This window comes from Arvicanthis niloticus, chromosome 4 (genome assembly GCF_011762505.2).
Source record: "Arvicanthis niloticus isolate mArvNil1 chromosome 4, mArvNil1.pat.X, whole genome shotgun sequence".
NCBI classification, from domain to species: domain Eukaryota; kingdom Metazoa; phylum Chordata; class Mammalia; order Rodentia; family Muridae; genus Arvicanthis; species Arvicanthis niloticus.
Window position 1 is genome coordinate 9239053 of NC_047661.1, and position 26896 is coordinate 9265948.

Sequence of the window (26896 nt, forward strand, 5' to 3'; positions counted from 1 at the left end):
CTAGACAGATGTCATACAGACCCTAAGAGAACAAAAATGCCAGCTCAGGCTACTATACCCAGCAAAACTCTCAATTACCATAGATGGAGAAATCAAGATATTCCATGACAAAACCAAATTTATACAATATCTTTCCATAAACCCAGCATTATAAATGATAATAGCAGGACAGCTCTAATATAAGGAGGGAAATTATACCCTAGAAAGAGCAAGAAAATATCCGTTTTCCAACAAATCCAAAAGAAGTTAGCCACACAAAGATAACTTCACCTTTAATAACAAAAATAACAGGAGACAACAATCATTGTTCCTTAATATCTCTTAACATCAATGGACTCAGTTCCCCAATTAAAAGACATAGGCTAATGGACTGGATACATAAACAGGACCCAGCATTTTTCTGCATAGAGGAAACCAACCTCAGTGCAAAGACAGACTCTACCTTAGAGTAAAAGGCTGGAAAACAACTTTTCAAGCAAATGGTCCTAAGAAACAAGCTGGAGTAGCCATTCTAAAATCTTTAGCCCGAGAACACAAAGTGGGGGACTCATGGCTACACCTGTATAGGTAGTTGAGAGTGGCCTTGCCAGATATCAGTGGAAGTGGACAGCCTTGGCACCTGAAAGTTTGGATTCCCTAGTGTTGAGGAATTGCAAGAGCAGGGAGGCAAAAATGAGAGAATGGTAGGAGCACACTCTTATAGTAATTGGAGGAGGGAATGGGGTAAGGGGTTAGGCATCAGTGGAAGTGGAGGGCCTAGGTGCTGAAAGTTTGGATTCCCTGATGATGGGAAATTTGAGAGCAGGAAGGCAAAAATGGGAGGATGGTAGGAGCACACCCTCATAGAAACTCCCAGAGTTATATGGATTAGACATGACAGAGGCAGGCTGCCAGAAGACTAAATTCCAGAATTCAAACAAACAATTATCTTGATACTAAAATTTGTTTTGAGAATTGTATATTGCAGAATACACAGCCTTGGTGTATCTACTCATCAGGCAAGCTGAGCAGACCTGCTCGAATCTCTGATATCCTGGAATTCCAGCTGTATGCAGTGAAGATACAGTGTCAGAGGCTTATCAATTTACTCTTCTCCCTGCCCCTCTTCTAATATCTCAGCACCCATAATCAGCTTGAAGAAGTTAATGACGAGTCGGCACCCTATTCCCTTGGCTTGTGGACTGAGGTGGTTAATATTGGGCTGTCTTTCTAGGGAAAAGTAGTGGTTTTGGTGGAACAGGGAGGATTAGCTAGGATTTATTGCATAGTCATAACCTACTGGTATAAATATGTATAATTGTTATTAAGATGAAGTCATAATTTCTTTTTTTTTAAAAGATTTATTTATTTATTTTATGTATATGAGTACACTGTAGTTTTCTTTAGACACACCAGAAGAGGACATCAGATCATATTGCAGATGGTTGTGAGCCACCATGTGGTTGCTGGGAATTGAACTCAGGACCTTTGGAAGAGCAGTCAGTGCTCTTAACCACTGAGCCATCTCTCCAGCCCGAAGTTATAATTTCTTAAATGGTACAAAATTTACTTTGATTTCAAATTTAAGGTTTTCTTTGGTACGAGCTTCTTATTAATATAAAAGTGAGATGAATATTGTTACTATCATAGGCATTGTGCCTGTATAACACATTTAGGAATAAAAGGCTTAGACCCAGTCCTTCTTTAACTTTTTAAACTGATTTGGACAGTTAGCCTATGAGTTAAGGGACTATAGCAAATTCATGGCTTTGAGTTTATTGTTAGGGTGTTTTCCATATTTTCTTTAGAAATAGCTGAGAGGAGTTAACAGACAACAGTCCAGATTGCCTTACATAAATAGTTGGTTTTCAAAACATCAGAAATCCACAGAATTGATGTTACAAACATTTCTGTATTAATGTTCATTTTGATTAGAGACCTGTCTGCTTTTGACAGCTTCCTGTTTCGGATTCTAAGAAGAAATTGAGCATCTTTGGAGTTATTCCAATTATGGTGAGTCAGCCACTAGGCAAGAATTGCCTCTTTCCATCAACAGACAAATTACTGTCCAGAAAAGGACACACTTGCAGAATAGTCAACTGATTATATCTGTCAAGACAGAGTAATCAGCCCTTAATAATTCTGCATCACTAGGTCTGTCAGATGATCCTGGGCCAGAAGGCTGAAGATCAGATGCTTCAGTGTTCTGTAGTATAGGGACTGTCCAGGTGTTCAGTGGTCTCTATAAATTGGCTATATTTTAGAAGCTATGCTTTGTGCTTCTCATAATTTCAGTTAACGCAGTCATTCTGGATTTCTGGTGGGGATGAAAACTTATAGTCTCGTAGCCAATCCTTGCTATTTACTTTGAGAGAAAAGACTTGAATGGATGGTTTTCAGCTGACATTCATTCTAATGCCAAGAAAAAAGCCAGGTTCAGAACTAACTCTTTTGTTTAGGAGGGATGACAGAGGTTCTGCTTAGTCAACAAAGTGATGGACTGGGTATTAGGTGTATTTTGCACCTTACTGACATAAATTGGTATAGTTATGCTCTAACTGTATTTTGAGAGAAAAGTTTTATTTTAACAGGAAGGGTGATAAGTAGGAGGAGCTAAGGTGGGAGGAGTAAGGAGAGGAGGAGGAGGAAAGGAGAAGGAGAGGAGGAGCTAGGTGATGAGAAAGAAAGAAAGAGAGGGGCCAGACATCGAGGCATGTCTCTGCCAGTCAAAGATAGTTGATATAACTAGGTTGGGTATTAGGTTACACTTCTGATTGATATTGAGCATTACCAAATTTATAAAGCCATTGGTTAACATTAGAAAAGTTGTATAAAAGCAAAAAGGAGAAGGGGGTATGGGATAGGGGTTTTCTAAGGAAGGAAAATTGGCAAAGGTGACGGTATCTGAAATGTAAATAAAATATCCAGTTAATAAAAAAAGAAAGAAAGAAAACCCTTCATCAGCATATTTCCATGACATATTCACCTTATACTTGCTGTGGCAAAAATTCCCACCTGTTACAACTTTTCTTTACACTCATCGTTGACAATGCTTACTTTATCTTAGTTTTGCAAGTCTTAGTAATTATGACAATAATGGCTGCTTACATTAGTAGAAGTTAAAAATATTTGCCTGTGGAGAAAAGAAAGACTGAGAGGCTAGGTGGTTGACTACTACCAGTGCCTCAAAAGAAAAACTATGGAAGTAATTACATAAAGGAAAACTGGACTTGACCAGGGCTATTGGATGTGAATAAAGCAGGCATGGGGGAGGTAAAGAAATTCAAATACAAAATGTTATCTTTATTTCATAAATTTCTCTCTGCTTCTATTATGATGCATCTTATTATGTGCTGTCATTTATCTTAAATTTAGTTCATACAGAATGTCACAAATTTAGTAAACTCTTGCTCCCCTCAGTTTATAGACAATAAAGCATGCATTTTGGACTTTCAAAAAAAATAAAATCCATACGTACACATATATATTCCATTTTCTTTATCTATTCTTCAGTTGGCCGACACTGCTTCAATAAACATATCCTTTGGGATATGCTGTGTTGGAGACCTTCTTGTAATTTTCCAGAAGTGGCATAGCTGGGTCATAATTTAGATTATTCTGTGTTTCACTTTGAGACACTTCCATACTGACTTCAACAGAAGTTGAACTGTTTCATTTCACCAGCTTATTGTAAGTCCTTCCTTGTTCTTATCCTCAGAATAATTTCTTTTCTTAATGACTGTCATTCTGATAGTCTAAGATGGGATCACAGTGTACTTTTTACTTACCCTTTTTCTCATGGCCAGGGAGGATAAATTTTTCTCCCTGCAAGTTTATTGGCCATATATCTTTTAAGACACTGTTTTGAGAACTATTTTCTCATTTCCTGAGACTATTTATTGATTGGGTTGTTGATTTCTTGTCATTGCTTTTTCTAGTTCCTTGCAAATTCAAGATATTAATCCTATTTCAGGTATGTAGTTAACACAGATTTCTGTGTTTTAACTTGATTAATTATTCCATTTGCTACGCAGACCTTTTAGGGTTTATTAGGTCTCACTTGTCAATTGTCAGCATTGTTCCTGAGTTACTAGAATCCTGTTAGGAAGTCATTACCTATGCCCATGAATTGAGGCATTTTCTTAACAATGTCAAAAGGGCAGGACTTACATTAAGATCTTCCATCCATTTACAATTGATTTTTATTCAAAGTGAGAGAGAGGAATCTAATTTTTCTTTTGTTACATATGGATACCCAGTACTCTTAGCACTGTCTGTTAATGAGGCTGTCTTTTCTCCAGTACATAGTTGTATCATTTTTAGAAATGCAGGTAGCTGAAGATATCTGGATTTATATTCAGGTTTCTATTCTACCTCTAGATTTCTTTATAAAAACTTTTTCTCTCATTCTGTTCTCTTGTTTTTCTCCATTCTTCATACTCTTTTCTGCATATGTTGAAGGGATGTCCTTTGAGTTATTGCTATAATATGCATTTTAGTTAGTAGGAAGTAATGATTAAGTGTAGTCTCAGAAGTCAGATTACCCATTACTAAGGAGCTTTGGACACCACAAAGGATTGTGCAGGTTATCCAAATACCTTCTCTTTATTTCCTCATTCACAGAATGGAAATAATAATAGTATCCATGAAATGAGATACCATGTGCCAAGTGCCTGTCTATAATAATCTTTGTGTGGAAAATGGCATTGTTTTTTGACAGCAATAGAGATGTAAGTTAAGCCATTATTTAGGGCCACATTACACCATACTACTTATATTATTCACTTTTATTTGTTTTAATTATATATTTTTTCAGGGAATTTTTCTTACTGATTAAGAAATCCCTTAATAAAGATTGAATGGGAGGTATTCATGAGTCCCTGAATCTTTTATCAGTAAAATCTGGGAGAGGAGAGGGAATGGTACAGTTGTGGAGATTTTCATTCCAACTCATCTCTGAAGAAGTCAGGCTTTTGACTGGTCACATGAAGAAACAATTGGGGCCTGGAGAAATAGATCAATAATTTAGAGAACTTGTTGCTTTTCTAGAAGATCATTTCCAACATACACATCTGGTATTGTAAAGATGGACCAAAGGGATATGACATTTCCTTTGTCCTCAGCAAGTACACACACACACACACACACACACACACACACACACACACACACACACTAAAACTGATAAGAAGAAAGAGGAGAAAAAACTTAATCAGCAGATTCAGTCATAGAAATGAAATTTAAACAGGATTTATGATAATGTTAACTGTTAACTAGACAGGACCAAGAATCACCTGGCATTATAGTCTTCTAGGTGTAAACGTGGGATTTTCTATTGATTATGCTACTTGAAATGAGTAAACTCAGCCACTGTGAATAGTGCCATTCTCAGACTGAGTTCCTACACTGTAAAAGTGAAGAAGGGATCTGAGCAGTAGCAGCCACCTCTTTACTTCTTGACTCTGGATGTGATGTTACCAACTGTGTTGAGGTCCTGCCTGTGTATGATTACAACTTTCCTGTAATGTGTGAAAGTAACTTGGAACTGTGGGCTGAATTATACCCTTTCCTCAGTAAGTTGCTTTTACTGGGTGTTTTAGAAAAACTGAGATAGGGCTTTTTAATTTAAAATTTATGATTTTCTTTTCTGTTCTGGCATAAAGTGTTTTCAATGTGATCAAGATTTAATGACACTGGAAAAGGACTGAACAGGAGTCTTGTACTGCTGTAAGTGAGAAGAATATGTGCAGAGTTTGGGGTATCATTTACTGGCAAGGGAAATAATGATAGAGCTGGAATTTCCCAGCCATACCATCTCAGCATTATTGATGCAAATAATCTACATATTAACTGATACTTGCCTTCAACAGCTGGAGTCTTACTTCAAATTTACTATGCAAGAACACAATCCAAGTTCAATTTCCCCCTTTCTGTATTGTGGAAACTTATTGTTTCTGTCCTTCTCCTTTTATATAGGAGCTGCTCAGAGCTGGCCCTAACCTTGTTATCTTGATAAGATGCCTTTGAAATTCTGAGCCACCCCAGAAGTGGATTAATCACCCAGTTCATAAGGTGCTGAAGACAAACTGAATGCTTTGTGCATACGAGGCAAGCACCCTACCAACTGAGTTATATCCACTCCTTGTAGATAGACTGAATTCAACTATTTAGTCCTGGAGGTTCTGGAAATCACTCTGTAGGCTAGCTTTGCTCAGACTTGTGCAGTATTTCTGCTTTTGTCTCCTAAGTGCTGAGATTGCAGGAATGTATTATTATGCTTGACCAGACATATATTGTCTTAAATTCAAATATTTTATTAGTATATAGCATATATGTAATATAAAACTACACATGAATTTATATTTTTATATTTTTTCTTTTTAATGAGATATTTTATTTTTTACATTTCAGATGTCATCCCGCTTCCCCATTTCTCCTCCCTAGAACCCCCTATCTCATCCCCCTTCCTACTTTTTGCTTTTATACCATTTTAATTACATACAAGTATTAAGGTCAGTTCTAGATTGAGGAACTAGCAATATAATAGATGGAATAAAACATATATATACATACATATATATATATATATATATATATATATATATATATATGTATGTATATATATGTGTATATACACACACATATATAATTTTATTAGTGATATACCATATCATGTAATATTCATACTAATGGACTCTCAATGTTGGTGAGGAGTATCATGATGAGATAAAATTATAACCATGTGTTCTCCATCAGGAGCCCTGTCAGATCAGGATCACTTATCCATATCTCAACATCATGGCCTTCAAGGACCACAGCAAAGCTGGGCTACTGAATGACCTATATCTAGATAGGAAGCCATAGACAGAGTAAAGAAAAATAATTCAAAGGAGAAAAATAGATACACATTGTTCTGTTGATTTTTTTTTTGATAAAGTTTTTATTTAAAAAATTTATTCCCTTGGAAAGATTTGAAGAAGAAATTGAACTCTGGTTTATTATTTTCCCAACACGTGTATTCTTCATGTCTTTTAAACAAGAGCTTAGTGACCCAATCCTTATGGTGTTTATCTCTTTTCTGTTTCAGAAACACTGTAAGTCGTAGTGGTCTTATACCACCCAGTACCCAGGCTTCTCCCACATCCCATGAGCACTCTAATCTAAAATGACAGAAAAGAAAAGGCTTCTTTCTGTATCTGAAGTGTGGTCAAGATTTTCTGGCACTATCCAGTGTCTGCTAACATTACAGTAGGGGGTGCTGAAAAATGCAAAAGGGCATTTTCAAATCAGAAAATGATATTTAGCCGAGACTCTCATTTCTAGCATTCTGCTGTGTTGTTGCTTAAGAATAATTATGCAGAAGCACTGTTTGGGTCCTGTGTTGACCTGGCTAAAGGAAAAAGATTCTGGGAATAAACAGCAGCTAAGCAGCACAGTGCCTGCAGTCTGTTTAAATAGTGCTCTGTAAATGTCTACAGGTAGCTTGCCTAAACCCCAGGATCTTTCTTCACAGCTGCCAAGCACCTATCTATTCTATCAGACTATAGGAGGGAGACTGAGATTTGCTTTCTAAAAATGTCATACTTAACCCTCCCTAAGCACAACTACCTGTGCTAATTTTCATGGTGATTTATGGCTCTTTGAATGTTGTGGACTTTTAGTTATCTTTTGTCATAATGTAAGACACAAATGAGTCTGTTGTTTGTTTATATAAATTACATAAAAGTATAAAAACATAATGATATCACATAAAGAAAGATCTCATTTTCTTTTACTTCAATTACTGTGTCTCTGTAGTTCACAGAGTACTCTAAATTTGAATTTCAGTTTCTTATATTCTAATTGAAATCATATCTGGTGTGTGTGTGTGTGTGTGTGTGTGTTTGTGTGTGTGCATATGTGTCCATAAAAGACAATTATTTTTCATGCATATCCAATTGGATTTGTATTTCAAGAAGGTATAAGTATCAACATATTATTATCTATCTAAGAAAATGTTTTTCAAATTTAAATTAAAATCATTAATTGTATGTTTTTTATATGTGGATGTGCACTCTTAAGCCATTGATAGGCATAATACAATTCTTAAAACCTTAGAAGTAAGGTAAAGAGTAAGGGAACAATGGGAACATGAGAATCTAGAAGGAAAAGGAAATAGAATACAGTTAAGGAGAGACAAGGAGAACACTAGATAGAGTCTGAACATTAAATGTGCATGGAGATGGAAGAGAGGGGTACAAGACAGAATAAGATGGACAATTCACGTTAAGGGCCATGTGAGGATCATATACAAACATTCAGTTGTAGAAGTTTATTAACATGTAAAGATATATAGAAGAAAGTCTATTAACGTCACCAAATAACTGGCAATTCCCCAGCTATACATCTTTCTCCACCAAGTGTAACTCTAGTGTGAGGAGAGTGCTGTATATAGTTGAGTAATTGGCAGAAGAGTTCCAATGAAATCTACCAAAAATACTGAGGTTATTGCCAAGTCTGTTGAATGTTTTCTATAAAATGATGGCAAGGATGTTTTGCTGAAGACAACACTTACATATCTTAGTGAACATGGAGAAGTTGAGCTTGTGCTTAACTGGAGCCTTTACCAGCACTGGCTTTTGTTGATGATACTGGAAGACATTCTTCACACTACCACAGGAGAAATGTAACCACCAGCCAAGCTACAAACACTGTACAACCACTGTTGTTACCACTCCATGGTATGTTGGTATAATAGTGACACAAAGGTTGTGTAATGAACCAACCACTACCTTGAGATTTTGGGGACATTAATTACTAAATGGGATGACTTTTTAAAACTCCTTTCAATCGGGGCTCAGGGAAGTATGTAGAATAGGATGTAGAAAAAAAGAACTCAAGAAGATAGACATGTTCTGTCCCTAGGAACTGACCCTGTGCCACAGCTCTCCATACCTGGGTCCCACTGGAAGAGAGCTGGTTTCCCAGGAATGCTGACACATCAGTGAACACAGGTAAGAACACCACTGCCTGGAGCCCTCAGGACACAGGAACCAAAGAGCAGCCTGGGACAGGATTCTTCTAGTTTCCATCTGCTCCTGGAGCTGACCCTGTGTCACAGATCTCCATATGCAGGTCCCACCGGGAGTGAGCTGGTCTCCCAAGAGTCCTGACACACCTGAGAACACAGGTAAGACCATCACTTCTGCTCAAATACTTGGCCCTAGAGAGTTCTGCCAGAGGCCTCAAGACACAGGAAACCAGGAGCAGCATGGAACAGGATTTTTCTGGCTTCCATCTGCACCTGGAGATGACCCCTGCCATAGTTCTCCATACCCAACTTCCTCTTATAGAGAACAGGTCTCCCAGGAGTACTGACACACTGGTTTGCAGAAGGGGCAAGCCACAGTCAGAGACATAAAGACCAACTAATACCAGAGATAACCAGATGGTGAGAGGCAAGTACAAGAACATAAGCAAAAGAAACAAAGGGTACTTGGCATCATCAAAACCCAGTTCTCCCACCACAGCAAGTCCTGGATACCCTACATACCAGAAATGGAAGAATCTGATTTAAAATCACTTCTTCTTCTTCTTCTTCTTCTTCTTCTTCTTCTTCTTCTTCTTCTTCTTCTTCTTCTTCTTCTTCTTCTTCTTCTTCTTCTTCTTCTTCTGATAGAGGACTTTAAGAAGGACATAAATAACTCCCTTAATGAAACACAGGAGAACACATGTAAACAGGTAAAAATCCTTAAAGAGGAAACAGAAAAATTAAAGAATTACAGGAAAACACAAACAAACAGGTGAAGAAACTGAACAAAAGGATCCATGATCTAAAACTGGAAATAGAAAAAAATCACAAAGGGAGACATTCATGGAGATAGAAAACCTAGGAGAGAGATCAGGAGTCATAGATGCAAACATCACCCACAAAATATAAGAGATAGAACAGATAATCTCAGGTGCAAAAGATACCATAGAAAATATTGACACAACCATCAAAGAACATACAAAATTTAAAAATCTCCTAACCTAAAACATCCAGGAAATCCAGGACACAATGAGAAGACCAAACCTAAGGTTAATAGGTATAGAAGAGAAGGAATATTTCCAACTTAAAGGGCCAGTAAACATCTTCAACAGAATTATAAAAGAAAACTTTCATAACCTAAAGAATGAGGTGCCCATAAACATACAAGAAGCCTACAGAATCCAAATAGATTGGACCAGAAAAGAAATTCTTCTGTCACATAATAGTCAAAACACCAAATGCACAAAACAAAGAAAGAGTATTAAAAACAATAAGGGAAAAAGTCCAAGTAACATATAAAGGCAGACCTATCAGAATTACACCAGACTTTTCACCAGATACTATAAAAGCTAGAAGATGCTGGACAGATGTCATACAGACCCTAAGAGAACACAAATGCCAGCCCAGGCTACTATACCCAGCAAAACTCTCAATTACCATAGATGGAGAAACCAAGATATTCCATGACAAAACAGAATTTACACAATATTGTTTCACAAATCTAGCCATACAATGAGTAGTAGATGGAAAATACCAACACAAGGAGAGAAACTACACACTAGAAAAAGCAAGAAAGTAATGTTCTTTCAACAAACCCAAAAGAAGATAGCTACATAAACATAATTCTACCTCTAACAACAAAATTAACAGGTAGCAACAATCACTATTCCTTAATATCTCTTACTATCAATGGACTCAGTTCCCCAATGAAAAGACATAGACTAACAAACTGGATACATAATCAGACCCAGCATTTTGCTGCATACAAAAAACTCACCTCAGTGACAAAAACAGACACTACCTCAAAGTAAAAGGCTGGAAAACAGTTTTTCAAGCAAATAATTCCAAGAAACAAGCTGAAGTAGCCATTCTAATATCAAATAAAATCAACTTTCAACCAAAATTTATATATATATATATATATATATATATATATATATATATATATATAATATATATATATAATATAACTATATATATATATATATATATATATATATATATATATATATATGAAAGGACACTTCATATTCATCATAGGAAAAATCTACCAAGATGAACTTTTTATTCTGGACATCTGTGTCCTAAATGCAAGGCACCATCATTCATAAAACAAACTTTACTAAAGCTCAAAACACACAGAGAACATCACACAATAATAGTGGGAGTATTCAGCACCCCACTCTCATCAATGGACTGATCATGGAAACAGCAACTAAACAGAGACACAGTGAAACTAAGAGAAGTTATGAACTAAATTGATCTAACAGTTATCTATCTATAGGATATTTTATCCTAAAACAAAAGAACATACCTTCTCAGCACCTCATTGTATCTTCCCCAAAATAGACCATATAATCGGTCACAAAACAGGACTCAACAGATAGAAGAAGATTGAAATAATCACATGCTTCCTGTCAAATCACCCTGGAATAAAGCTGGTCTTCAGTAACAACAAAGATATCAGAAAACCCACATACACTTGAAAGCTGAGTAATGTTCTACTCAAGGATAACTGTATAAAGAACATAATTAAAGGCTTTTTAGAATTTTATGAAAATGAAAGCACAGCATACCCAAACTTTTGGGACACAATGAAATCAGTGGTAAGAGGAAACTCATATCTCTGACTGTCTCCAAAAACAAACTTGAGAGAGCATACACTAGCAAGTCAACAACACACCTGAAATCTCTAGAACAAAAAGAAGCAAATACACCCCAGTGGAGTAAATGGCAGGAAACAATCAAACTCAGGGCTGAAATCAACCAAGTAGAGATAAAAAGAACTATACAAATAATCTACAAAATTAGGAGCTGGTTCTTTGAGAAAATCAACAAGATAGATTAACATTTAGTCAGACTAAGCAGAGGGCACAAACACAGTATGCAAATGAACAAAATCAGAAACGAAAAGTGAGATATAACAACAGAAACTGAGGAAATTTTAAAAAATCATCACATCCTACTACAAAAACCTATACTCTACAAAACTTGAAAATCTGGATGAAATGGACAAATTTCTAGAGAGATAACAAATACCAAAATTACATAAGGACCAAATAAAGAATCTAAAGTCTCATAACCCCTAATGAAATAGAAGCAGTCATTAAAAGTCTCAAAAAAAAAAAAAAAAAAAAAAAGGACCCACTGGGTTTATGGCAAAATTCTATCAGACCTCTAAAGAATACCTAATACCAAATACTCTTCAAACTATTCTACAAGATAGAAGCAGATGAAACACTACAGATTTCATTCTATGAACCCACAATTATGCTGATACCAAAACCACACAAAGGCCCAAAAAAGAAAGAGCGCTTCAGACCAATTTTTCTTATGAATATTGATGAAAATATACTCAATAAAATTCTCAGAAAATGAATCCAAGAAGACATCAAAATGGTCATACACTATGATACAAGTAGGCTTCATACCATGGATGCAGGAGCATACCACAGATGTTAGGAGCCTGCTTCTCCTTTCCAGGCTCCTTGGCCTTATCTTTTTCCCCAGGCTCCTTGGCCTGATGCTGGCTAACATGCTCTGTTTCTGATACCCTGGAGTGGACCTCTCTTGAAACCTCTTGACTTGCACTACTAGCTGTGCTGCAAGCTGGATCCCCACAACACAAATAAGCTAAAAGCAAAAGCAACACAAACAAGAGGCCAACTAGTGCAGCGGCGGCAATGAGTGAAAATCTGCTCGCAACCAAGGCTTCCACCCTAAACATACCTCTCAGAGAAGTACCTCGATCCTGTAGTCTTTTAACCCGCCCCGAATCTCTGGGGTCTCCTTGGTGCCTTGAAATTCCCGGGTTTTGGCACCAGATGTTCCGCGCCCCTTTTCAAGTTCCCTTCGCCCGCGAAAGAGACACGTGAGGCAGTGTTCGGGTAGTTACTACAGCGAGGCTTTATTCTTGTATCAGCTGAAGTGGAAGACCCCAAGCCCGAGAAAGGCACTGCTATATGTACCCGAGAGTGGTGTGTTCACTTCTGATTGGCTGTTCACTCATTACCCCATATTATGCCCCGGGATGGGCAGTGACTTTGGCGCGCTTTTGCCTTTTGCACCTGCACAGTTAGTTGTTTACTTGTGGGAGCACAGGATGCCCGCGCCATCTTGTAATGGCAAATGCTGTCATGCTCACCGTGGCTCCTAACATTTCCCCCTTTCAATTTTATTAAGATGGAACAGCCTTTTGCCTATCAAGCGCAGCACCAACTCAGTGAGGGAAAGCAGAGGCCTGATCCCCTGTGCAAAATGAGATATTGTAATGGGTTTCTTCTCTTGTCGTCGTGCAATGAGTAATACTTCCCATACCCATCTCGATGCCTTTTTGTCGGGGAAAGGGAACCTCTACTCTGGAGCACCCGGCGGCCGTCCGTGCCTGGAGAGGAGGTTTTGGCATCAAACCTTTGTGCAATCAGGCATACTTTTGGGAAATCTATCCACACTCGTGGAACATTCCCTGTCGAGTACCCACTCGCAAACACCTCTAAATATTCAGGTACCACAGTTATTCAGGCAAGGGCTGGCTAGACTTAGACCTCTCATCGACCCAGTGCAATGGGTTGAACCCTTAGGGTGCATTGACTGAGGGTCTCAGTCATTGGCTACTTTCTTAGCCTAGATAGCCAAATTTCAGGGGGAGATGCTTTCTCAAGGCTACGAGTGCTTGGGTGATAGCGACCTTGTCACGTTTTGTTGGGCTCTGAGCTTGCAGACCAATCATAACATGAACACTAATCCACAACATAGGGCTGCACCAAACAGGCCTATTCCCACAATTTAAGAAAGAAGGAAAAGGCAGAGGTAAGCCAAGAAGTAAAATCGCCAGGGGTAACAGGGCCCACTCATGTTCCATTAAGGCTCGAAATCCGGATCTGCAATTGCTGCTGCACCTCGTCCAGGCCCCAGTCCACTTCCCTTGTAAATAAGAAGAAAGATTATGGCTTTGAATAAATCTATCATTCATAAATCTCAGAGGTGTAATACCTAGATGTGGGGTTGCTGACATGCAGCTCATCCGAACCACATCCGTGAGCTGCTCCACATGGGCTTTGAGCAAATCAACTCTCTGATTGATCAACAGAATGTCTGATGCCAATTATGCATCCACTATCTGTAGAATGGTCAAAGCCTCAGAGGTCTTTTCTGAAATTTGATTAACAACAGTAGCTGCTGTAACTTTATTAACCATGTCTGTGCCGGCTGTCACAGCTGCAGCTGCAGAGATGGTAATAGCAGTGATAATGGCTGCAGTAATGCCAAAGTCTCTTTTATGTCTCAATAATGATGTAGTAGGGAAAGTTTCAGGATCAGCTTCTACTGGGATGGGCACAAAGATAGGCACGTGCACAACCAAGACTAGGTCTAGTGATCCATTCCAGCGTTGTGCTAAAAACCATGTAACATTCTTACAATCCAAGATATCAGAATTATTCTGAAAGTTGGATAACATAAAGAAAAATGGGGGGTCCACACACACCGACACAGGTTGTGCAGATGCATTCCTAAACACCTTATTAATTTTAATGTTATTCAAATGGCTAGAGATATTAGATCGTGTAGCTGAAACATTTTGTACTTCATGAAATATAGCATTCAACAAGACAAAGGCAGATACACCTTTTTTTAACATTCTAAACAGTGGCTACAACACATAATTTAATTGTGTTGAAGCAGGGTAAACTCAAGAAAATACACATATGATTTAATTACATATACTGTCTTCTCAATAGATGAGGCATCTGTAAATATAGTAAATATAGCAAACATCTTTTCTATGGTCTGCATGCATAGTAAATTTTAGGAAATATAAAAGCATGTATAGAGAAAAACTGTAACATATGATTATCTAATTTGTCTAAAATGTTTGTCATGTAATAGGCCAAATTTAATAATTCAATAACCAATTTAATTGTTATGTGGAATAAAGAATAAACATTTATGTAAAATGTTTTTAGGATTTTATCATATAAACTTTATTTGTAAATGAAGAAAGACAAATCCATATTAATGGTTTCTTTTGTCAAAGGGCTGTTGTGGACATATGAGTAGTAATAACACAAACAGCCAACAATTTATTATAGTCTATATAATTTATCTGTTGATAACTAACAGCTTACTTTATTTTCAGCAAAGCTATCTATCTTTTATTAGTTAATTGTCAAGGGGAATTAGGACTTGCATCCCTTTGAAAATATCAAACAGAGGTTTAAATCCTCCTATGGTAAGCTTAAGATGAGGTTTTAGTCAATTAATATCTCTTAACAACTTTTAAAATTCACTAAGAGCAAATCAAGATTAAAAGTAAACCATTTTCGTTTTGTATGTACACTCACAAGCCAGAAGATGGCGTTAGATCCCCACCACAAATGGTTGTGAGCCACCATGTGGTTGCTGGGAGTTGAACTCTTATATTTTTGGTTGTGAGCCTAGCCTTTAACAGCTGAGCCATCTCTCCAGCCCCAACTATCTATTTTTATTAGAATTTTCTGTGTCACAATCTGATTAGGATATAACTGAGGTCTCAAATATTGAAAGACACTGTCTTTGAATCTTTTTTTGGAGCAACAAGTACTCTAAAAATTTTTTTTTAAACTCATTATATTGGAGCAAAGGCTTGCGGAAAAAACTTTAGAGAAATCCACTAATAAAGTATCACACAATGAATAATATACACTAAAAGATTTAACCTCTTAATTTTTGTATTAAAGAAACAACAATATTTATATATATAAAATGTAAAACAATTAACCTTTTTTCTGAAGCAATTATTTCTAACAAATATCGCTTCATGGGCTCTTAAAAATTATGAATAAATTTACTGACTGTAAACCTCTCACCTTTACCAGAAATGTAAAGGGATGGTATAAAAACATCTTTTATATCTATAATAATTCTATAAGCATTTACTGAAATGGCAGCTGGAGTAGGCAAGTTAGGCTATAAATCTTAAATTTGAACTTTAGTTTGGATTAATTTAGTAACCAATCTTTTTTGTCCAATGAGAATATCGGATAAAAGCCAACCTTATTCTCTAATAATTGTTACATATATTAGAGGAATCCAAAGCATCTCATTTTTAGCAACTTTGAATATAAAGAATTAAAACAATTTGAACAGTATTTTATCAGCAGGCACAGTTATACTCATGGAGGGAAGTAGGCATAATTTTAATGTCTCCAGCATAATCATAACTTTTAGCCCACAGACTGTTGTAAAGTCTTTGGGTCTTAGGTTTACCCCTTTTCTCACAAGAAACAATGAAGACAAAAGACAAATCCCGGTAAGCACATTTCTAGGACCACATCGTGAAGACCCAGGACAAAAGGGATGCTTAGCACCTGGGCTTCTGCAGCTCAGTCTCCATTGTCTTAATTTAAATGTAAATGCGCTTAACTTCCCTCCGGCCTGTTCTCTGAGGCTTGGCTAGGCCTGAACTGTGCGATTTTGACTTTAACTTTGAACCTTAAATTTAAACTGTAAACTTTAAAAGACACGTGTTGTATCTTTTCTCTATAAACATAGGCAAATCAAAAATTTTCAAACTCTCGGTTGAACTACCAACTGTAGCCAATGGAATATTGGCAGTTTAACTATGTTTTTAAGCCTCTTTTGTAATATTAGAGTATAACCATATATTTGAGAGACAAAACCAATCTTTAACGATGTAAGCAATCTATTTTCTCTAAAATCAACACCAAGTAGATTACCTTTGTGCTATAAAGTTTTGCTGCCACAAAACAAGGTATAAAATTTAATGGAAAACTTGTAGCATTATATAACTCAGGCTGCTGGTGGGTGCGCCGTGAGGACGGGGCAACCAAGTAACACTCAATAGCTGTAAACAAAGGCAGCACTGTAGAATTTGAATGTACAGGCATGGGAACAGGCCAAGATCTAACTATGGCCCATAGTGGTATACTTATCCCCAAATTGAACATCAGTATCCGGAGAATCAGAGCCATCATCTTGCAATCTAGCTTCATTCTTCACAATCTGCACCAGCCGCGTAGGGACCCAAATTGGATTGTCTTCACCTGTGGAATAAACACAAACAGCTCCCCTCCCCGGCCATGGCGGGGGTCTATCGCATCCCTGACCTTGGAGAAGGGTCACAGCCATTTCTAAGTTTGCTGCTGCAAGTGCTGCTTTAGTGAGGAGGCCTCCCAGGCCAGATCAGGCTCTCAGCCAGTCTTGTAGCCCCTTGTACCTACGAGGGACAATGGCTACACGGCATTCAGCTGTGGCATTTTCAAAGATCATCTGTTCTATCCCTGGCATTGCTTGCTCTGGTTCCCCAAAGATTCTGCCATAAAGGGGGTGGGGGGTCCTTTTGTCCTCCACTCTCTCTCCACCAGCCGGTGGAGGGTCCTTAACCTTAACAGGCTCTGCAGTAGCCCTTGTTTCTTTTGAGTACTCTTTTCTTTCTCCAGGCCTTTTGGCCTGATCCCCAGGCTCTTTGGCCTGATCTCCAGGGTCCTTGGCCTGATGCCAGCTAACACACTCTGTTTCTGGTATGCTAGGGTGGCCCTCTCCTGAAACCTCTTGACTTGCACTAATAGCTGAAAGCAAAAGCAACACAAGCAAGAGGCTAGGTAGTGGAGCGGTGGCGGTGAGTGAAAGTCCGCTCGCAACGAAAGCTTCCACCCCAGGCATATCTTTCAGAGATGTACCTCGTTCCTGTAGTCCTTTAACCCACCCCAAGTCTTGGGGGGTCATTCGCGGCACCTTGAAGATCCCGGGTTTCGGCACCAGATGTTTCGAGCCCCTCTGTGTCCCCTTCGCCCGCGAAAGACACACGTGAGGCAGTGTTCGGGTGGTTACCACAGCAAGGCTTTATTCTTGTATAAGCAGAAGTGGAAAGACCCAAAGCCCAGAAAAGGCACTGCTTATATACACCCTAGAGTGACATGTTCACTTCTGATTGGCTGTTCACTCATTACCCATAATACGCCCTGGGATGGGCAGTGACTTTGGCGTGCTTTTTGCCTTTTGCACCTGCGCAGTCAGTTGTTTACTAGTGGGAGGACAGGATGCCCACGCCATCTTGTAATGGCGAATGTTGTCACGCTCATGCGGCTCCTAACACAAGAGGGGATGCCTCAGTTCTACTTAGAACAAGTAACAAAAATGCTCAAGGGAGCAAATATGGAAAGAAAACATGGGACAGAAACTGAAGGAGGGGCCATCAGGAGACCATTTCAACTGGGTATTCATCCCATGTACAGCCACCTAAGCTAAACACTGTTGTGGATGGATGGAAGTGCATAATGTGAGGAACATGATATAGCTGTCTCCTTAGAGGTCTGCCAAAGACTAACACACTCAGAGGATGATGTTAACCACTGATATGATCAGGGGTCTCCCAATGGAGAACTTAGAGAGAGGACTGAAGGAGCAGAAAGGGTTTGTGACCCCAGGAGGAAAGCAACAATACCAAACAACCAGAGACCCCCAGGGTCTAAACCACCAGCCTGGGAACACATAGGGAGAGACCCAAGACTCCAGCAGTATATGTAGGGGAGGATGGCCTTATTGGGCATAGGTGGGAAAGGAATTTCTTTGTCCCATAAAAAATATACACAGAGTAGGTGGGAATGTGAGGGTGGAGAGGGGATAGTGGGGGTGTAGGTGTGGTCACTGCCTCATAGAAGCATGAGGAGGGGGATAGGATAGGAGGTTTCTGGGTGGTGGGAGAAAGTGGAGTAAGGGGATAAAATCTGAAATGTAAATATTACAACCAATTTTAAAAAGGGAAAAAAGTTGTTAGAACCAACATCTTTAAAAAAATGTCAGCCCCCTAGGGGGGAAATTTTTTTCCTTGATACTAAAACTTGTTCTGAGAATTGTATATTGCAGAATACACAGCCTTGGTGTATTTACTCATCAAGCATACTGAGCAGACCTGCCCAAACCTCTGATGTCCTGGAATTCCATCTGGATTCAGAGAAGACACAGCATCAGAGGCTCATCAACTTACTCTTCCCCCGACCCCTCTTCTAATATCTCAACGCCCGTAATCAGCTTGAAGAAGTTAAAGAAGAGTCAGCGCCCCTATTCCCTGGGCTTGGGGACTAATGTGGTTAATAATGGCCTGTCTTTCTAGGGGAAAGTAGTGGTTTTGTTGGAACAGGGAGCATTGGCTAGGACATATTGCATAGACATAACCTATTGGTAGAAATCTGTATAATTATTATCAAGATGAAGTTATAATTTCTTAAATGGTACAAAATTTACTTTGATTTCAAATGTAAGGTTTTCATTGGTATGAGCTTCTTATTAATATAAAAGTGAGATGAATATTGATACTTTCATGGGCATTGTGCCTGTATAACACATTTAGGAATACAAGGTCTAGACTCAGTCCTTCTTTAACTTTTTAAACTGATTTGGGATGGTTAACCTATGAGTTAAGGGACTATAGCAAATTCATGGCTTTGAGTTTATTGTTAGGAGTTTTCCCGTATTTTATTTAGAAATAGCTGAGAGGAGTTAACAGACAACAGTCCAGGTTACCTTATATGGATAGTTGGTTTTCAAAACATCAGAAGTCCACAGAATTGACGCTACAAATATTTATATATTAATGTCCATTCTGATTAGAGACCTGTCTGCTCCTGACAGCTTCCCTTCATGGATTCTAAGAAGAAATTGAGCATCCTTGGAATTACTCCAGTTGCGTGGTGACAGCCACTAGGCAAGAATCACCTCTTTCCATCTACAGACGAATTACTGTCCAGAAAAGGACACACATGCAGAATAGTTGACTGATTATATCTGCCTAGACAGAGTAATCAGCCCTTAATAATCCTGCATCACTAAGGTCTGTCAGATGACTGTGGCCCAGAAGGCTGAAGATTTAATGCTCCAACGTTTGGTAGTATAGGGGCTTTTCAGTTGTTCAGTGGTCTCTATAAATTTGGTAAGTTTTAGAAGCTATGTTTAGTGTTTTTCCTAACTTCAGTTACCTCAGTCATTCTGGATTTCTGACGGGGTTGAAGACCTATAGTCTCATAGCCAATCCTGGCTATTTACTTTGAGAAAAAAGATCTGAGTAGATGGTTTTCAGCTGACATTCATTCTAAAGCCAAAAAAAGCCAGTATCAAAAGTAAGTGTTTTAGTTAGAAGAGATGACAGAGGTTCTGGTTAGTCAACAAAATGATGGACTGGGTATTAGGACTGTCTTGTACCTCACTGGTACAACTAGGAATAAGTATGCTCTAATTGTATTTTGAGAGAAAAGTTTTACTTTAACAGGAACAGTGATATGTAGGAGGAGCTAATTGGGAAGGAGTACTGAGAGGAAGAGATGGATTAAGGAGAGAAGATGAAGGAGAGGAGAAGCTAGGTGATGAGAGAAAGAGAGAGTGGGCATGGAGGCAGATGTTCACATGTCTCCACCAGTCAAAGATAGTATTTATATCTAGGTTGGGTATTGGGTTATGCTTCTGATTGAGCATTACCAAACTTATAAATCCTTTGATTAACATTTTAAAAAATTGTATAAAAGCAAAAAGGAAAGTGGGGGCTTGGGACAGGGGTTTTCTAGGGAGGGGAAATGGGGAAAGGGGATGGCATCTTAAATGTAAATAAAATATAAAACAAAATTTAAAAAAAATTGAATACTTCATAGTATATACTTCCTGAATGTCTGTAAGGATTTTTAGAAGCCAGTGAAAGTACTAATTTTATGGCTAATAAATTCAATGCAGAGAAAGTTCTACATTGGTTCCCGAAGGATTGCTTCAGCTAATTATCATGAGAAAAGCAACACTATCTAGACATAGACTCTGCATCTTTCTCTGTATGTTCTTTTTCATTTCTTCATTTACAACTTTTCTAATCTTCAGACATACAAGAAATCACACATTTTGTATCAAAGTGTCCAGAGTTCAAATTTTCAATTTTATCTGACTCTACCTACATTGACTTTATGCAAGGATTCAGAGATCTACCTTTGGAGTTAAGTGTACTTTATCTTCTGGGGATATGATTCCTGTCTTAGACCTGTCTCATAGCAAGCCTTAGATCAATAATAGAACCCAGGTTTAGAACTAACTTAAGAATAAGCATATGATAATGAGTATCTGTTACAGCAGCAGTTTAAAGGTTTTTAGATTTATCAAATCATTTAATGAAAAGGGGGTTGTTCATTTTACTAATACCTTTTATTATGTGACTAAAGCATGAATGAAAAGAATGTACATTAGTAACTTTTAGAAGGAAGAAAACTGGTATAACTTTTGACATACAAGGTAAACTCTTGTCAGTAAACTAATAAAATTTGATTCATTTCTCCAGACTAACATCTACACAGCAGTAAGTGCTTCTTGGATTGTATGCCTATATTTCCTCATGGCCATTTGAAATGAGCCTTTGTTGAGGCTTTATATATATATATATATATATATATATATATATATATATATATATATATATATTATTTATTTCATGCATGTGAGTACACTGTCACTTTCTTCAGATGCACCAGAAAAGGGCATTGGATCCCCATCACAGCTGGTTGCGAGCTACCTTGTGGTTGCTGGGATTTGAACTCAGGACCTCTGGAAGAGCAGTCAGTGCTCTTAACCGCTGAGCCATCTCTCCAGCCTGAGGCTTATATTTTTGTTCTGCTCTGGAAACACCACATTTGCTCCAGGCATCCTGAAATGACTGTTCATACTCTTTTTTTCCCTCTCAAGTAGGTAAAATTATTCTTTTATCAAATCATCTCCATAGCAAATATATTTCTTTATTAAAGCAAACAGTATTTCCTGTGGGTTAACATATCTCAACAGTCTCTTAATGAGTCATAGAGACCATGGAAGAAGCTTTAATGATTTGGTAAAGTACACATGGTAGAAAGAGACATATGTAATCATGACATACAAACAGAAAATTAGTATCTGTTGAATGATTTGCTCTAAAATACATTAGACAGGGGCAGGAGAGTTGCTTCAAAATGCTTAAGAGCACTTAACTGCTTTTCCAGAAGAGTTTGGTGCCAAGACCCACATGTAGGCACCTTTTAACCACTTGTAAGTTGGTCTCAAAGGATCCAATGCAATTTTCTAGACTCCACCTGCATGCAAGAAAGTCAAATTATCTTTTGACCTCCTCCTCCAATACACACACACACACACACACACACACACACACACACACACACACACACACAGAGGCATACACGCACGCCTGCACACATGTGCTCACACACACCACAAAAATAATAATTGAAATAAAACTGAAATGGAAGCTCCTGGTTGTGTCATATGATACAGATTCACATGGTGTTTTGCTGAGGAAAGACCTGTGGAAGGAAATGTGATGGTTGGAGAGAGTATAAAAAGGACTCAGTGGACAGTGACAGGGTGCTTGCATAGCTGGGTTTGAAACATTTCTTTGGTCTTGTGTTTTCACTTAACTTCACTTTGTTGAGAGAGACATGACAAAAAACTCCTGGCATTCTGGCTGGTCTTGGTTTCTCTGGCTGATTCATGCTAATTTGACAGAGGCCTGGCTGTTTCTACTGGATTATGCCATTGCTGCTAATTCCTATTTGGTTTGATATCCTGACACTACTAAATTGGACTGCTGGTATCCTGACAATCAGAGATCGGACTAGTTCTAAATACATTCACATTCCCTTGGCATATTTACCACCTTATATTTGGATGTTGGCCTACAAGGATGGGGGGTGAAAATATTTAAAAATATGTTTTTAACAAATCTAACTTTAAAAATTCAGTGAAGGAACTGGAAATGTTAACACTAATTAGTGAAAAAAAAAAAGGATACTCAAAAGAGCCAAGCAGTATACATACTCATTAGAAAGGCAGTTTAAATGCGCTTTATAAATGCAAGACACCTTGATTAACAGTGGAAGCAGTAGGTAGATTGGAACTCCACTAGACAGAATTTATTTGCATGTTTCTAGGTAAGAGATATTTGGATTGCTATGAGTGTCCTGCAAGCTAATGTCTACCCCTACTGAATTACAAAATAACTGATTGTCCTTGATGTGTTCTAAACAATATGTGGTTCTCCACTGAGACCCCTGTGCTCTTTGCTGTATTTGATTAAGTTTTACACTTTCTCCTAGAATGCCTCCTTATTTTGATTTGGGTCCCTTTAATTTTAGGAAAAAGATCTCACTAGTTTCATATCATTTCTCTTCTAAATTCAGCTGAGACATACATCAGCTATAAACATGTTTTGGAGAAGAACATGTGTCAAAATTAGAAAATGACACCGAAGAACACCTAAATCTCATTGCATTCAACTTGTTTCTGGAAACTGTTGTAGAATGAAATAAAACTGGAGGTACAGTATTAGACATCCTAAAAGATACTTGAGAAAGAATAAAATTTAAATCTTACTGTTAAAACACTCTTAGTGTCTTTTTGTGTTATATATTTTAGAGTAGTTAATAGAATTATGTTAAATTATACTAGGATGATTACCAATTTGATAGACAAGTCTTATGAAATTCAGCTAAAGCTTATGGTCACATGGTCCAAACTTAATAACTCTGTTAATTCTTTGCTGATGAATTATTCATTTACTCAGTGAAACTCTGTAATGGCAGAGAATTCATTAATTTTGGTTCACTATTGTTTCTCCCAAGTTTTGATTAGCATTTCTAGCCTGGTATATATGTGATATCCATTTATCCAATGAAAATTAAAAAATGAACTGTTAGTCACTCATTGACACTCTCACCGGGTATGAAGAATTGCCTAGATATTGCCTGTTCTCTATATTTTACAACATCCTATAACCTTTCATTACACCTTCTTCCCAAGGGACTTTGTCTTTGATGAAAGAATTTCACTATAGAAATTGAGAAGAAACGAGTTTGGATATCCCTTGATCACACCCTGTAGGTATATCTTCTCTGAGCAACCACTTAACTTTAGGTCAAATGAGATTTTCCCAAGCAGCTTGTCTATCTATCTATTTGTTTATCTGTCTATCTGTCTGTCTGTCTGTCTATCTATCTATCTATCTATCTATCTATCTATCTATCTATCTATCTGTCTGTCTGTCTGTCTATCTATTTGTTTATCTGTCTATCTGTCTATTTATCAATCTGCCTATCTATCTGTCTGTCTGTCTATCTATCTATCTATCTATCTATCTATCTATCTATCTATCTATCTATCTATCTATCTTGCTAGCTAGCTTATCTGTCTATCTGTCTGTCTATCTATCTATCAATCTGTCTGTCTATCTGTTTATCTGTCTATCTGTCTATCTATAAATCTGCCTATCTATCTATCTATCTATCTATCTATCTATCTATCTATCTATCTATCCATCCATCCATCCATCCATCCATCCATCCATCCATCCATCCATCCATCCATCCATCTATCTATCTATCTATCTATCTATCTATCTATCTATCTATCTTGCTAGCTAGCTATTCGTCATCTATCTATATTGGGGATAGCTGAAATTGACTTCAACAGCTGCTGTTCCTCAGATTGGCCCAGGTGCTCTTTTGTTTCTGAGTATGATCAGAGATTCCTTGTCTCATCTGGAAAGGGGACCAATAATCAACATTACCAGTTGGGAACCCTTGAATTGTAGCTAGGTAATTTTAAATTGTTACTTTAAAAATTATTCACTTTATATTCTACTCACTTCTCCCTCCTAGTCACCCCCTTTCACAATCCTTCCCCCCTCTCCTCCTCTGTGAGAGTGGAGGCCGCCCCCCCCCCAATATTTTCTCACCCTGGCATATCCAGTCTTTACAGAGCTGGGCACATTCTCTTCCACTGAGGCCAAACAAGGCAGTTAGGCTAGAAGAACATATCCCACAGACAGAAAACTGCTTTTGGGATAGCCTCCACTACAGTTTTTTGAGACCCACAATAAGAACAAGCTGCCCCTCTTACTACATATGTGCATGGTGTGTGTGTGTGTGTGTGTGTGTGTGTGTGTGTGTGTGTGGGTTAAGCCTGAGAATGTACTCTGGTTGGTGTTTCAGTTTTTTATAGCCCCTGATGGTTCAGGTTAGTTGACTCTATTAGTCTTTCTGTAGAGTTTTCTATCCTCTTGGGGGCTCTTAGTCCTTCCCTCAACAATTCCATAAAACTTTAGAAGCCCCATCCATTGTTTGTCTGTGGGTCTCTGCATTTGTCTGAGTCAGATGTTTGGTTGAGCCTCTCAGAGGACAGCTAGACTCCTATCTGGAAGTATAACAGAGTAGCATTATTAATAGTGTCAGGGATTGGTACTTACCCATGGGATGGGTCTCAAGTTAGGCTGGTTATTGCTTGGCCATTCCCTCAGTCTCTGCTCCACTCCCCTTCCCTGCATCTTAGAGACTGGATAAATTTTGGATATGAAGTTTTGTGAGTGAGTTGGTGTCTCTATGGCTCCACTGGGGTCCTGTCTGGCTATAGGAGTTGGGCTCTTCAGGTACCATATCCCCAATGCTGTGAGTCACCAGTAAGGTCACCGCCACTGATATTTGGGTACCTCCCCTATCCCTTTGTCACATTCTGAAGATTCACTCCACACTCCATCACACACACACACACACACACACACACACACACACACACACACACACACTACTGCAGATTTCCATTCATTCTCATGGCCACCTGGCCATCTATCTTGTCCATCCATATACCTTATCCTGAACCTTTCCCCATTCTCTCTCTCACCTCTCTCACCCAGTTTTCTCCCTCCATTTACCTCCTATGATCATTTTATTCTCCCTTCTAAGCGAAATTCAAGCATCCTCACTTTGACCTTTCTTCCTGTTTAACCTCTTTGGGTCTTTGTGGTATATCATGGGTATCTTGTATTTTATGGCTAATATCCACTTATAAGTGAGTACATACTATAAGAGTCATTTGGGGTCATGGTTATATTACTCAGGAAGAGATTCTCAAGTTCCATCCATTTGGCTGAAAAAAATTTATGTTGACTTTGTTTTTAATAGCTGAATAGTCTTCCATTGTATAAATATACCACATTTTCTTTACCCATTCTTTAGTTGAAGGACATCTAAATTATTTCCAGTTTCTGGCTATTATGAGTGAAGCTGCTATGAACATAGTGGAACAAGTATCTTTGTGGGATGAAGGATTTACAATGAAGTTTTGTGGTTTGAACAAAATTCTCTACCCTCTGCTCCCCATCTATAGGCTTGTGTGTTTGAATACTTGTTTTTCATAGCTTACAGTATTTCCTGGAATTTGTGAAATCTTTAGTAGATGTGCCCTTCCTGGAGAAAGTGGGCTATTGGTGTTTAAGTGTTTGCTTTGGGTTTTCTTAGCTTGGTCTTATGTCCTTTATGCTTTTAGCTTCCATCTTCAGGCATGATGTGACTAATCATTTCATAGTCTTGTAAATGGTTTTTACATTCATTTTCACTTATCTATACATGTGTCAGCCTATATATGATATATGTGCAGTGCCTGAGAAAGCCATAAGAGAGTCTTTGGAACGGGGTTCTAAATGGTTGTAAACCACCAGATATAGGTGCAGGGAAGCAAATCTCAAGCCTCTGAAAGAGCAGGAAGTGTTTGTAATCACTGAACCATCTCTCCAATCCATGTTTCAGTCTTTTGCTACACTCCTGTAAGGCATCTTAAACCATGATGGTACTTGATCACAGCAATGAGAAAAGTGATTGTATACTACGCTGTGTGATAATGAAAGAGTAAAGATTGTCATTGTACAGTGCCAGAGTTAGAATGGGTTTTGAGGTCTATCTGAATATATGTTACTTTTGCCCTTGATAGAACAAGGCCGAATATGTATTTGTACATGTGAGAATGATGGTGGACTTTTTCTGTACTTATGTATGGAATAAGCAAGAAAAAACATGGATTCTACACTTTTGCCTCACCTTAGGCTTCTTGACTTCTGAGCTTTTA